Source organism: Ctenopharyngodon idella, chromosome 2 (genome assembly GCF_019924925.1).
Source record: "Ctenopharyngodon idella isolate HZGC_01 chromosome 2, HZGC01, whole genome shotgun sequence".
Taxonomy (NCBI): Eukaryota; Metazoa; Chordata; class Actinopteri; order Cypriniformes; family Xenocyprididae; genus Ctenopharyngodon; species Ctenopharyngodon idella.
Genome location: NC_067221.1, coordinates 31405311 through 31418554, shown reverse-complemented (window position 1 = coordinate 31418554; position 13244 = coordinate 31405311). Strand labels below are relative to the sequence as shown.

The 13244-nt window shown below is 37.2% G+C and overlaps 1 long non-coding RNA gene across 1 annotated transcript in view; it reads left to right on the top strand.

Moving 5' to 3' along the window:
- LOC127503330 (uncharacterized) overlaps nt 1-1808 on the top strand; it is a 38091-nt gene extending 36283 nt beyond the window's left edge. Inside the window, exon 3 of the long non-coding RNA XR_007927073.1 lies at nt 153-1808. This is a non-coding gene — a long non-coding RNA (uncharacterized LOC127503330). The remainder of the gene's footprint in view (nt 1-152) is intronic.
- Nucleotides 1809-13244: the final 11436 nt, after the last annotated feature.

The following is a 13244-nucleotide window of genomic DNA, read 5'->3' as shown; positions in this document are numbered from 1 at the left end:
CAACCTGAATATTAGTTAATTTTAGTTAATTATTTAGTATAATAATTATTGTAATATATTTAGTTAATTATTAGTTCTTTTTTAGTACACTCACTGGCCACTTTACTCCTTGCTAGTACCGAGTTGGACCTGTACTGTTTTTTTTCCTTCAGATCTGCCTTAATTCTTCGTTGCATAGATGACGCTGGAAACATTCCTCAGCTCAGAGATTTTGGTCCATATTGATTTGAGAGCATCACGCAGTTGCTGCAGATTTGTCAGTTGCACATCCAGGATGCGAATCTCCCATTCCATTCCACCACATTCCAAAGGTGCCCTATTGGATTGAGATCTATAGTGACTGTGGAAGCCATTTGAGTATAGTCATGTTCAAGAGACCAGTTTGAGATGATTTGAGCTTTGTGACATGGTGCGTTATCCTGCTGGAAGTCGCCATCAGAAGATGGGTACACATAAATGGACGGACATGGTCAGCAGCAATACTCAGGTAGGCTGTGGCATTTAAACAATGCTCAGTTGGTACTAAGGGGCCAAGAAGTTGCAAAGTGTGCCAAGAAAATATCCCCCACATCCATACACCACCAGCACCAGCAGCCTGAACCATTGATACAAGGCAGGATGGATCCATGCTTTCATGTTGTTTACTCCAAATTCTGATCCTACCTTCTGATTGTCCCAGCAGAAACTGAGACTCATCAGACCAGGCAATGTTTTTCCAATCTTCTATTGTGCAATTTTGGTGAGCCTGTGTGAAATGTAGCTTCAGTTTCCTGTTCTTAGCTGACAGGAGTGGTACTCGGTGTGATCTTCTGCTGCTGTAGCCTATTCTGCTTCAAGGTTCGACTTCTTGTGCGTTCAGCGATGCTCTTTGGTTGTAACGAGTGCTTATTTGAGTTACTGTTGGCTTTCTATCAGCTGGAACCAGTCTGGCAATTCTCCTGACCTCTGGAATCAACAAGGTATTTTCACCCAAAGAAATGACACTCACTGGATATTTTTTTTCGGATCATTCTCTATAAACCCTGCAGATGGTTATGTGTGAAAATCCCAGAAGATCAGCAGTTTCTGAAATACTCAGACTAGCCCGTCTGGCACCAACACCATGCCACGTTCAAAGTCACTTAAATTTTTCTTCCTCATTCTGATGCACAGTTTGAACATCAGCAGATCATCTTGACCATGTCTACATGCCTAAAGACATTGAGTTGCATCGGATCTGATTTGTGACGTTGGACCACAAAACCAGTCGTAAGGGTCAATTTTTTTGAAATTGAGATTTATACATCATCTGGAAGCTGAATAAATAAGCTTTCCATTGATGTATGGCTTGTTAGGATAGGACAATAAAAAATTAAAAATCTGGAATCTGAGGGTGCAAAAAAATCTAAATATTGAGAAAATGTTTGATATATTTACGGTAGGAAATTTACAAAATGTCTTCATGGAACATGATCTTTACTTAATAACCTAATGATTTTTGGCATAAAAGAAAAATCGATCATTTTGACCCATACAATGTATTGTTGGCTATTGCTACAAATATACCTGTGTGAATTATGACTGGTTTTGTGGTCCAGAGTCACATTTGTTAAAATGGTTCCATTTACACTTGGCCACATAAATGTGTATCCAATAAGAGAAAATGCATGAAGTGGCCAGGTGTAAACAGGCCTTAAGACATAGACCATGCCTTTACTCAGTTAGGACTTGTATACAGATCAGCTCACACTTTCACATTTTACATACACGAATGTACAGATGAATTGTATTCTTTACAACTCAATAAAGCTCAGTGGCACTGTCTTGTAGATGTGTGATAATAGGTTATTGACTCGTCTTGAGGTGTGGTTGGGTAAGTTTATATTGGACTGTGTGGCACAAAGAGCTCAGATTATGCTGAATGGACCTGCTTGTGACCTTATATTGAAAACTACAGAGGTTTCACTGGGAGAAAAGGAAATGTAACAATGTAACAATGAGATTGTTTCTGGCTTCCTCAGACATGAAAGAGACAGGGCAAGAGCCACAGCTATTCTGAGCCTTAAAAGCCCCATTCCTTTCCTTATTTTAAGGAATGTTTATTTATGAAAAGATTATTTGGAGTATTTTTAGAGTCCATGAAAGGTTTTCAAGATGATGCTGGTTTCGGTCTGTGAATTCACACAGAGAACGGGGTGGGTTTGTTAGACAGCTGCCATCAGCGAGCGTTTGTACGTGTGTATATGTGTATACACCCGCACACAATAGCTGTCCTGTAATAGTCATATGTTATGGGCAGAAAGACCCCGGGGAAGAAACAGAGCTTCCTCCGATTACACGGTTAGCACATCCGACACTTTCATCTCTGCAAACAGGACAGCATATTACAGGTGGTAGTCATGTAGACACGATAACCACAGCACAGGGATAGTTAAATCAGTGTTTTGTGGTGTGAAGTTAATCAATGAAGTAATACTGAAAAATTTAATTTGGAAAACATGATCTCTTTAGAAAGTATTCTTGGTATTATTAGTAACACATTTTAAGTTTACATACACTAGTTGTATTAAAATAAAGCTGTGAAAAGTAAAAGGGTTTATTCTTTAAAAGCTGTACATATGTTATTTTTTATTTTATTTAAATGTTTCTGAAAAAAAAGGGCTGCATTTATTTGATCACATATACAAAACAGTAATTTTGTAAAATATTATTATAATTTAATTTGAGATTTGCTGCTCAAGAAACATTTCTGATTATTATTAATGATGAAAAGTTTATTTTTATTAATACATTTCTTTAGCAAAGACGCATTAAACTGACCAAAAGTGACATTAAAAATATTTATATTGCTAGAAATGTTTTTAATTGAAAATAAATGCTGTTCTGTTGAACTTTTTATTCATCAAATAATCCTGAAAAATAAATAAATAAAATCATGGTTTACACAAAAATATTAAGGAGTAAAAACTGTTTTCAACATAAGAACCATTATTAATATATGAGCACCAATAATAATTGATAATTGAGCAGTAAATCAGCATATTAGAATGATTTCAGAAGGATCATGTGAGACTGAAGACTGGAGTAATGATGCTGAGAATTCAGCTTCGATCACATGAATAAATTACATTTTAATATATATTCAAATAGAAAACCATTATTTTAAATTGTAATAATATTTCACAATATTATTGTTTTTACAAATAAATGCAGCCTTGGTGAGCATAAAAAAAAATCTTAATCATTACTTAATTACTCATCATATTATAAAATCATTTACATAATACTGTTTAAATTGGTTTTACGACACACCACTTGACATGTCAACTTGAATGAAGTTTTGATTGAAAAAGAGTTGTGAATTTGTTGTTCAAATGTAGCCATAAAAAACATGAACAATGAACCATTTTTTAAACCATTACTTTATTTGAATACACATTTTAAATGTCTTGTTGAAGCTTAGAAACACAACTTGAGTCAAAGCCACAACTCTGACCGTGTTCTCATAACCAAATGACTAAAAGAGAGAAGCAAAGAAAAGACAGTTATAATAGAGAACATTTCACGGAGATCTTGGAGGGAGTACAGAAGTGTCAGAGAGAGGTAAGGAATGAGGAACAGAGAGAAAGAAACAAAAATGCTCTGACTAAAATGCTCCTTTCAACATCTGGATATTAAAAGGTCTCCTGTAAGAAGGAATGTAGTCCAACATTTCACTTTTGTCTTCTCGCTGTGTCGTCTTGGCTTCAGACCTCCAGAACTGACAAGATTTGGCCTCCTTCCCGGAGAACGCAAGCGAGGGGGAGGAGAGCAAGAGAGATCTGCCAGAACTTGACCTCTACAGTCTCCCCGTCTTTTAAGCCTTCATTGCCTTTTGCTGCCACAGAAATGGTTACATAATTGTAAAGAACCAGAGCAATTTGTTTGTTTTAGCTTCTCAAAGCTTCCCACTTCTCTCAGCTGCTTTCAATTCCACGATGTGTTTCCCCACGGACAAGGTTCGACCGAAAGCCTTTCTGTGAAGCCAGCGCTCTCTACACACAAACCAATAGAGATTTTTAATAAAGAAATTCCACATCAGTCAGGCTTTATTCAGCATTATTCAAATGATTCCATGGAGCCAAGTCAGATTATCCTCTAGAAAAGGATTAAAAGAGTTTCCAAAAATCCAGATGTTGTAAGACAAACTATAGTCAACTTATCTCCTGAAAATACCTCTTTTTGTTATAAATAATAGAGGATTAGAATTGTTATTTATAATATAATCATTTATAACTGATTATACTTAAATATAAAACATAAATATAATTTTATTTTCTTTTTTTGCAAATAGTTCTGAGTGAATTTTTAAAAATGCAGATTAAAGGATTAGTTCACTTTGAAATGAAAATTAGCCCAAGCTTTACTCACCCTCAAGCCATCCTAGGTATATATGACTTTCTTCTTTCTGATGAACATAATCGCAGAAATATTAATAAATGTCCTTACACATCTGAGCTTTAAAATGGCAGTGATAGGGTTCAATGAGTATGAGCTGAAGAAAGTGCTTCCATCCACATCTATCCATCATAAACATATTCCATGCGGCTCCGGAGGGTTAGTAAAGGCCTTCTGAAGCGAAGCGATGTGTTTGTGTAAAAAATATCCATATTTAGACAAGTTGTGAAGTAAAATATGTAGCTTCCACCAGACCACCTTCCGTATTGAAGTTACAAAGAAAGTGTAAACTGCCGTCATGTCAGTTACACTTTTTCCGTAAGCTGAATAGGGAAGGCGTAGGACGTAGCTTTGTGAACTGCAAGAGTTTTACACTTTCTGCATACGTTGAATACGGAAGGTGGCTCGTGCGGAAGCCGGATATTCCTACTGTATTTTACTTTATAACTTGGTAAATATGGATATTTTTTTTTTACACAAACACATCGTTTCTCTTCAAAATGCCTTTATTAACGCCCCAGAGTCATGTGGAGATTACATTTGGGAAATTTCATGCTTACAATGCATCATATACATATATGAGTATAAAAAATCTTGTATTGGATGAACACTTGTGTCTATGATGAATATTTTAAAAGCAATCTGAGGAAGCAATTTAGATCTCAAGAGCTACAAATACACAAATTCAAAAGTGGCCAAAAGTGATGTCCGGCCTAAGAAAATTGACATCTTCACCCTTTATTCAAATATTATTAAAAATGTGTTAGTCTCAACAAATTTGTCAAGTCTCAAAAACTGTCAGTCTCCTACGCAGTTGACACAGTGAACGCAATGCAGAGCTTCTGTGTTTACATTTGAATGCCGGCTCAGTATTGGCTGTCACTGTTCACATGAGCACCACAACGCATGCGTGTGATGCTGACGCAGGAGCCGGCCAAAAATCGGTGTTCTGACGTAGAACGCGGAAGCTCTGCACTGTGTTCACTGCGTCAACTGTGTAGGAGACTGACGGGGAAGAGGAAAATGTTATGTTACTTTATTTAACATAAAGTCGTTATTTTTGTTTTGTGTTTGTGCACGAAAGTATTCTCGTCACTTCATAACATTAAGGTTGAACCACTGTAGTCACCTTGACTATGTCTTTACTACTTCTCTGGACCTTGAATGTGGTAATTTCGTTGCTTTCTATGAGAGATAAAAAACCTCTTGGATTTCATCAAAAATATCTTAATTTGTGTTCTGAAGATGAACGAAGGTCTTGCGGGTTTGGAACGACATGAGGGTGAGTAATTAATGACAGAAATTTTGTTTTTGGGTCAACTAACCCTTTAATAACTGATAATTTTGTCAATGTATGCTTTTTCCTGTGAGCTTTGAGCTTTTTTTTTTTTTCATAGTAAAATAAAACCTGTAGCTGTAGTTTGCCAAATAATTTTGTCCAAAAAAAAAAAATATCTTAACCAAGTTTAGTGTTTCAACAATGTAAAATATTTTCCTCATATTTTGATGGTTTAATCGAACTTGTAGGGTCATTAAAAAACAAATATCCCCTCCGACATCACTTTTGGCCACTACTGTATATTCAAACTTGAACCCAAAATCACAAATCTGACACAACATGTTAAGATAACTGAACCTCAGTCAGTCTAACTCCTTAGCATTCCACTATACCACCCGTGGTAAAAAAAAAAAAAAAAAAAAATATATATATATATACCGGCCAATGACAGTCAGGTTTATTTTTAACCCTTAGTGCAACATTTTAACTCAAAGTCTTCCCTTAAACCCAATTCACATCACTCTCTAAGCACGCTGAGGCATTGCTCCCAGCTAGGGCTCAGTGATAGCTCATTTAAGCATTGATATTGATGGGCTGGCTGATGGGAAACCACCACGGGCCTCTGACAGATGAAAAGCTTGAAGACTTTAACCTAGCGCTGGCCTAGCGCCAGGACGAGAGAGAGCACAATGGAGCAATGTTCACTGACAGAAGAGCTGCAGCGGGGCTTATGGCTGTCAGCATGGCCTTCAGCTCTGTCACCAGCCGACACACAGGCTCTTCACGGACCAGTACACCACAGGATGACTAGCTGCAGATTACCAGGCTGCCGTTATGGACCACTTGATCTGACACGTGACCCTTACTGTAGAAATTTAACATAGTAACCATAGTTTCAGCAAAACACTAAAGTTAATTCAGCTATTGTTGCTACTGTGAAACTATAATAAAAGTGGGATTACCTTGAAACTATAGGGGAGGCTTTCAGAATTTTTGCAATTTTATTTATTTATTTTAGTGCTGTCAAATCGATTAATCATTAATTGCATCTAACATTAAAGTTTGTAAATTTATGTGTGTGTGTGTGTGTGTATATATATATATATATATATATATATATATATACACACACAAACTTTTATGTTAGACGCAATTAATTGTGATTAATTGCTTTGACAGCGCTAATTTATATATATTTTTTTTTATTAAAGTTTGATACGTATAAGCAGTGGTGGTGTAAACTGAAAAAAAAAAGTTGCTAAAAAAATGCTAAATAGCATGTATCATTTTTAGAATGAAAACTTCAAAAATTATAAGTGATTATTAGGAGAAACAGTCTTGTTTTCTCTTTGAATTAAGTTCATTTTTCTGACCCCATTGTCAGATACTGTTTCTTGTTTTAAGGATTAACTTGCTTATTTTTATATACATGTTTCTAAAAAAAAAGACTAATTAATTATTTTAAGTCACATTTTGTTTCTTAAGTAAATGTATTTTGATTTAAGAATGTTTAGATATCTGTAATGGAAAACAAGATAAAAATACTGAGTAAGAACCTTACAATATTACTGTTTTTTTTTTGTTTTTTTTTCTTCTTACTGTATTTTTGATTCAGTAAATGCAGCCTTGGTGAGCAGAAGAGACTTCTTTCAAAAACATTAAAAACTCTTACCAACCGCAAACTTTTGGACAGTATGTCACAGCCATGATGAATCATGATTTGCTATTTGCTATTACTAGTAATATAGGCCTATGTTTATTTTGTCAACCTTTAGGAGGATGCTAGTATAAAGATGACCTCCAAGCTAATAATGAGACTAAATACCCATTTTGAATATAGTAGTTTCAATTATCCTATTTTTCTCCTTTTTCGTCATCTTATCATCATAATTATTGTCATCATCATTATCATTATTTGTTGTTAATTCTTCATATTACTTTGTAGCTCTGAGGTCTATCTTGGCCAAACCCTGATGAAACTCATATTTGATCGTCAGGATGTTGATGGTTGTCAGGCTCTCGGTGGATTATCAGAGGATATAAATCTGTTATCAAAACAGTATGTAGATTAGACCATCAAAATATGAGTGAAGACAATACTATAAAAGCGCAGCACTGCCAAGAACTTAGCAAATTATCAAGACAAAAGAGTGTGACAGAGTTGTGCAGCCAACGGCCAACAAAAACAACTTACTTGTTGACAGTGACCTGCATCTAATACCTCCAACAGAATAAATCACATGTCAAACTCAGGGTAAGAGTTCTGTTGGCCAGCATCTCGACTATTACGATGGGACTATTTACGATGAAACGCGGGAGGGCGACCTGGAGGAACACGAGGAAAAATGACAGGCATGCGCGCTGCCCCCCAGATTTTATTTGTTGTCTTTTATTCCCGGGGTACGCATTAAAGGCAGGAAAATGAATATGATATCTTTTAACATCTAAACTCTGAGAAGCATTTCAGTGGCTCGGGAACCAGCGCCCCCCACCCGCACACACCCACGCCTACATATTTCATCTGCTCTTCCAAGATGTTTGAAGCCTCTGACCCAGCTGGATTCTGCTTTGAGCTGGAAGCGTTCAAAGTGTTACACGGACACTAATCATCGTGGCGAGCAGCGAGAGACGCCTCCCCGATGCGGCCCGGCCGTCAGGGCATAACTGGGTCGAAGAGGGACGTTCTTTGATCCCGTTCAGCTGAGCAAGAGCTTTATACTTTTGTTACCGTCTCCGTTAACATGTTACATATTTGTGCCCCCTCATTGGCTGCAGTATTTAGATTCTCCATTCCAGCATTTATTTTACACAGTCAAAAGCCGGGAATAATTAAAATTTTTTATGTTTCTGAAAGATGTCTCTTATGCTCACCAAGCTGCATATTTGATCTAAAAAACAGTAAAACAGTAATATTGTGAATTATTATTACAAGTTAAAATAACTATTTGAATATATTTTAATTACTGTGATGGCGAAGCAAAATTTTCAGCATCATTACTTCAGTCTTCAGTGACGATCCTTTCTATCATCAGTGTTGAAATGGTTGTGCTGCTTCATATTGTTGTGAAAACTGTGATACATTACCATTCAAAGGTTTAGGGTTAGATTAAGGTAGGGGTGCACAATTTATCGCGATTAAACCGCACACGATTTGGCAAAAGTTGCGAGCTGTACAGCTCTGTGATCAGTTGTAAATGCTTCTCCATCTGAAAGCAAGAGGGCGCTCTTGCGCAGAAACTCCAAATATGCCTTGCCATAGAAGTAGATAAAATGCATAATTCCAGGAAATCCCTATGGGTATCATACTATTGCTGTAGCTGAATAAACAGAAGATTGAAACACTTTGATTGATTAAACATGACTAATAAACACACGACTGCCTTATTCTGTGTAAGAAGCCACATCATCTCACAGAAGGATGCTCAACTGTTGTTATGAAGTGAGTTTGGAGTAAAAACATGTTTTGCTCCGTTTCTTATTATTCTTCTCCAAAATGAATCACATTTTTGAGGGCCTAAACATGCTCGAAAACTCATGAAACTTTGCACACGCATCAGAAGTGGTGAAAATTTACATCTGATATGGGTTTCAGAATTAGGTGTGGCAAAATGGCTCTATAGCACCACCTACAAAATTTCAACGAAGTGCCCCTCGCACTACGTTTCACGTACAAACATGAAATTCGGTACACACATGTAACAGCCCCATACCTAGAAAAGAATATCTTGGAGCAAAATCTGAAAACAAACAGGAAGTCAGATATTTAGAATTTTCTTTGCAATTTTTTTGCAGTTTTTGCCATTTCCAGACATTGTACTTTAACAAACTCCTCCTAGAGGTTTAATCAGATCAACATCATATTTTGTCAGTCTAATCTAAAGGCCTTTGCGACGTTAAATTGCGAAAATCTTGAGTTTTCACTGAAGGGCGTGTCCGTGGTGGCCTGACAAAGTTCGATGTTTCGCCATGAAACAGGAAGTTGCTGTAACTCAGGCATACAATGTCCGATCTTCCCCAGACTTCACGTTTGATAAGAGTCTTGGCCTGAAGACATCTACATGCCAATATTCAGTTACAGTCATAGCGCCACCTGTGGGCAACAGGAAATGGCATGTTTTACACTGTGATTAACTCCTTATAGAGATTTCATCACATCAACATCATATTTGGTCAGTCTAATCTTAAGGCCTTAGCCATATTAAATTGCAAAGATCTTGAGTTTTCGTTGAAGGGCGTGTCCGTGGCGGCCTGACAAAGTTTGATGTTTCGCCATAAAACAGGAAGCTGTTGTAAGTCAGGCATACAATGTCCGATCTGCCCCAAACTTAACATGTTTGATAAGAGTCCTGACCTAAAGACATCTACATGCAAATATTCAGTTATAGTCAAAGTGCCACCTACTGGCAGCAGGAAGTGTGGCACATCGAAATGTCTCTCCTATATTTACCCGCTTGATGGCATTTCGCCCACTATTCACTGTGTTCCTGCCTTAAGGCCACTGGGTGGTGGTGGCCCGGGTGCGAGGGCTCTTCAACGTTGTTTGCAGATTTAATTAAATGTTGTCTTTTGTTGGACAAGATGTTAATAAATGCTTCTCATGTTTGGAAAGATATTGACTTGTGTTGCTTTTTCAAACGTACATTATAAGTGTCTCAAACTTACAGTGCTTTCAGATGGATTAGCATTTGGAGCTATACTTCATTGACAAGCTGCGCATAAAAAAATAATTGCAGCCTTTGCAATTTCATAATCGCACTAAGAATCGCATTTAAGCGTGATTTCATTGTTATTTTTCGTATCGTGCGATAAATCGTGCAGCCCTAGTTTAAGGTGCGTTCAAGCCAGGTTGTAATTACTGTAATCACGAGATTTCAACTTGTAAAAAGCATTCACATCCTCGCAGAACTCTAATTACAACTTGTAAGCTGGAAATGTTCTTACTTGTACCATGTGACCACTGTACCACCTGACCATTGCAGATTCAGATTCTGTTTTGATCACAGGAATAAATTACATTTTAAAGTAAGTCTTAGGTTCTTTAAGATCAGTGTTTTAATTCTAGACATCAATCACCAGGACATTTATTTGTAAAGAACCATATACAGCTTTTCATATGACATCACAGGAACTTAAATAGGTTCTTGGAATCAGTGAAGCTTCTCTGATGGAATCATACAGCTTTAAGAACCTTTATTTTTAAGAGTGCAGAAAAAAATACAAGCGCAGAAGACATACAACAATAGTTTACCTCTCACATACACAACTACATTACACGCTGTGTCTGTACTCGTATAGAGGATTCAATAACATCATATTTTCTCCCTCTGTCACTCTCTTTTTTTACCTCTCCTCCCTCACGCTGAGAGGAGAGAACAGAAGGGCTAGGTGGGGAGGGATGAAGAATATCTTATACTCCTGAGGCCGTCAAACACGTAACAAATGCAGCTGTAAAGAAGAACAGAGGGAGGGGGGCTGCATTTGCCAGTACAAGACAGAATACTTTGAGCTTTCTCTGCTCCATTTGTGAAGCTCTTTGTCACCTGTCTATGAAGGCTAGTAGGTCAAAGCAGAGTTTGTTTTCCAGTTGTTGAAGACTTCTGCACTCGTCTGTTGTCTGATGGGAGGGAATTCCAGGCATTTTCACATCTTCACACGCTGAAGTGTCACGTGACTTGACTGTGGCTGTGGGTGTTCCTACCTGACTGAGACATCCAGGGTGAAAATGTTCAAGCATTGTGAAAAGCAAATGCTATAATAAATGGTTTTATGGCAATTACACTTTTTATTGCTTTACAAAGTGTTTGTGCACTATACACAGGATGAAATTAAACTCATATGACTGATGAAGTCTGAAATATCACTTACTCAATAATGATTTCTTGTTAATGTAAATAATATGGCTTTCAAATGATTCCAATTTTGAATATTCACAGTAACTGAAATATTACATAAACTGCACCAGTCCATTCAGTGGAGTAGGTAATAAATAATATATGTTGATCGTTAAATTGCTAGTCATATCATATACACATAATATCTGAAAATCTGTACTGTCTGTTTTTGGATTCGAACAGAACATGGGAGACTTTGATCTTCAACCTTGTCCTATAAATCTGTCTGCTGTCCCGCATCACATTCTCCACAAATCCGTGTGAAGATAGTGCCGTAAGAGTTAATGCTCTTTTTATGGACGGCCTTGGCTCTGTTCACACTTCTTCTCCTGTGCACAAGGGTATGTGTAGATAGATACAGACTGACGACGTCTCCTGTCGTTCCAGAGATGCTGGTCTGACGCTGGTCTCATCTCATAACACCCCATTACCTCACCCCACATCCCCCATATTTCTCTCCTCCTGTCTCTCTCTCACCTTGCTGTCTCACTGTATAGAGGTAATTCAGCAATGAATCACCTGATACTAATGTTAAACAGCCATCGACCCCACATCCCAGATAGCAAGAATTTATGTGTCTGCTCAATGAGAGGTCAAGTGCTTCTAGAAAGCATTGGGGCCAGTTCTGCAGTGGTCATGGCTTAGAGGTGTTTACTGGAGAAAAGAGAGAATAATTAAGTGGCCCAAAGATAAAGTCAGATGTATGATGGAATCTGTGTGCATAATATACAATAACATCCTGGAAGAATTAAGGAATTTCAGTGGGTAATTTTTAGCTGTAATTGTAGAGATTGGTTTTGTGCAACCCAAATTGTCTTTTGGGCCCCTGAGCACAATCAGAAACTTAACAACACAAATGGAAATTGCTTAAATGGTTTTTAAAATGTTATCCTTTTGTTTTGTCTTCCTTTAGTGAGTTTGGATGTAATTCATCTAGATGTAATTATTCTACAATAACAGATTTCTATCACAGTTATAATCTAATAACAGTATTATTACAAAGTCATAATGCAATATCCATATTATTAAATAGTTATTAGTGTTTCATTCGTGACTCCATGTGATTCCATACCCATAGGAATTGCATTTGAAAAATAAATTAACTGTTGGGTCAGTGGTCTAGCAGTGCAATAGCAACATAGTGGTCATAAAGACCACATTAAAAAGTGAAACAATCACATATGCCTCTAAGTTTTGTTAATCAATATAGAATGCACTCTAATTTAAATAAACCGTGACTGCCATATCTAAGACACTGAGGTCTTAATTTGACATTAAATCTGAGCTGCCATTAACTTCTGTTCATGTCATGTGGAAACTATGGGGCTAGTCTGGGTAAACATGAGAGAAAAGAGACATTTTCCCAGTTCTCATGAATGCAGATGACCTTGACGATATCAAATATTAAACCTTTAATTCCTCTACAGCCTGCTGACTGATGCTGAGCTCAGATAAAACTGTGGGGGGAGATAAGGTTTCATTTTCTTTGTTGGCTAAATGCTTGGCTGAAAGCTTCTGTCTCGGGTTGTTGGTGACGAGATTTGGCCCAACTAGACCCAAGGCTCAGTTCTGCACACAATGATTTCACCTCGTGTTAAACATCACTACAAACACAGCAAACATGTTTACCTTCACTCTTAAAAATAAAGGCTCCAAAA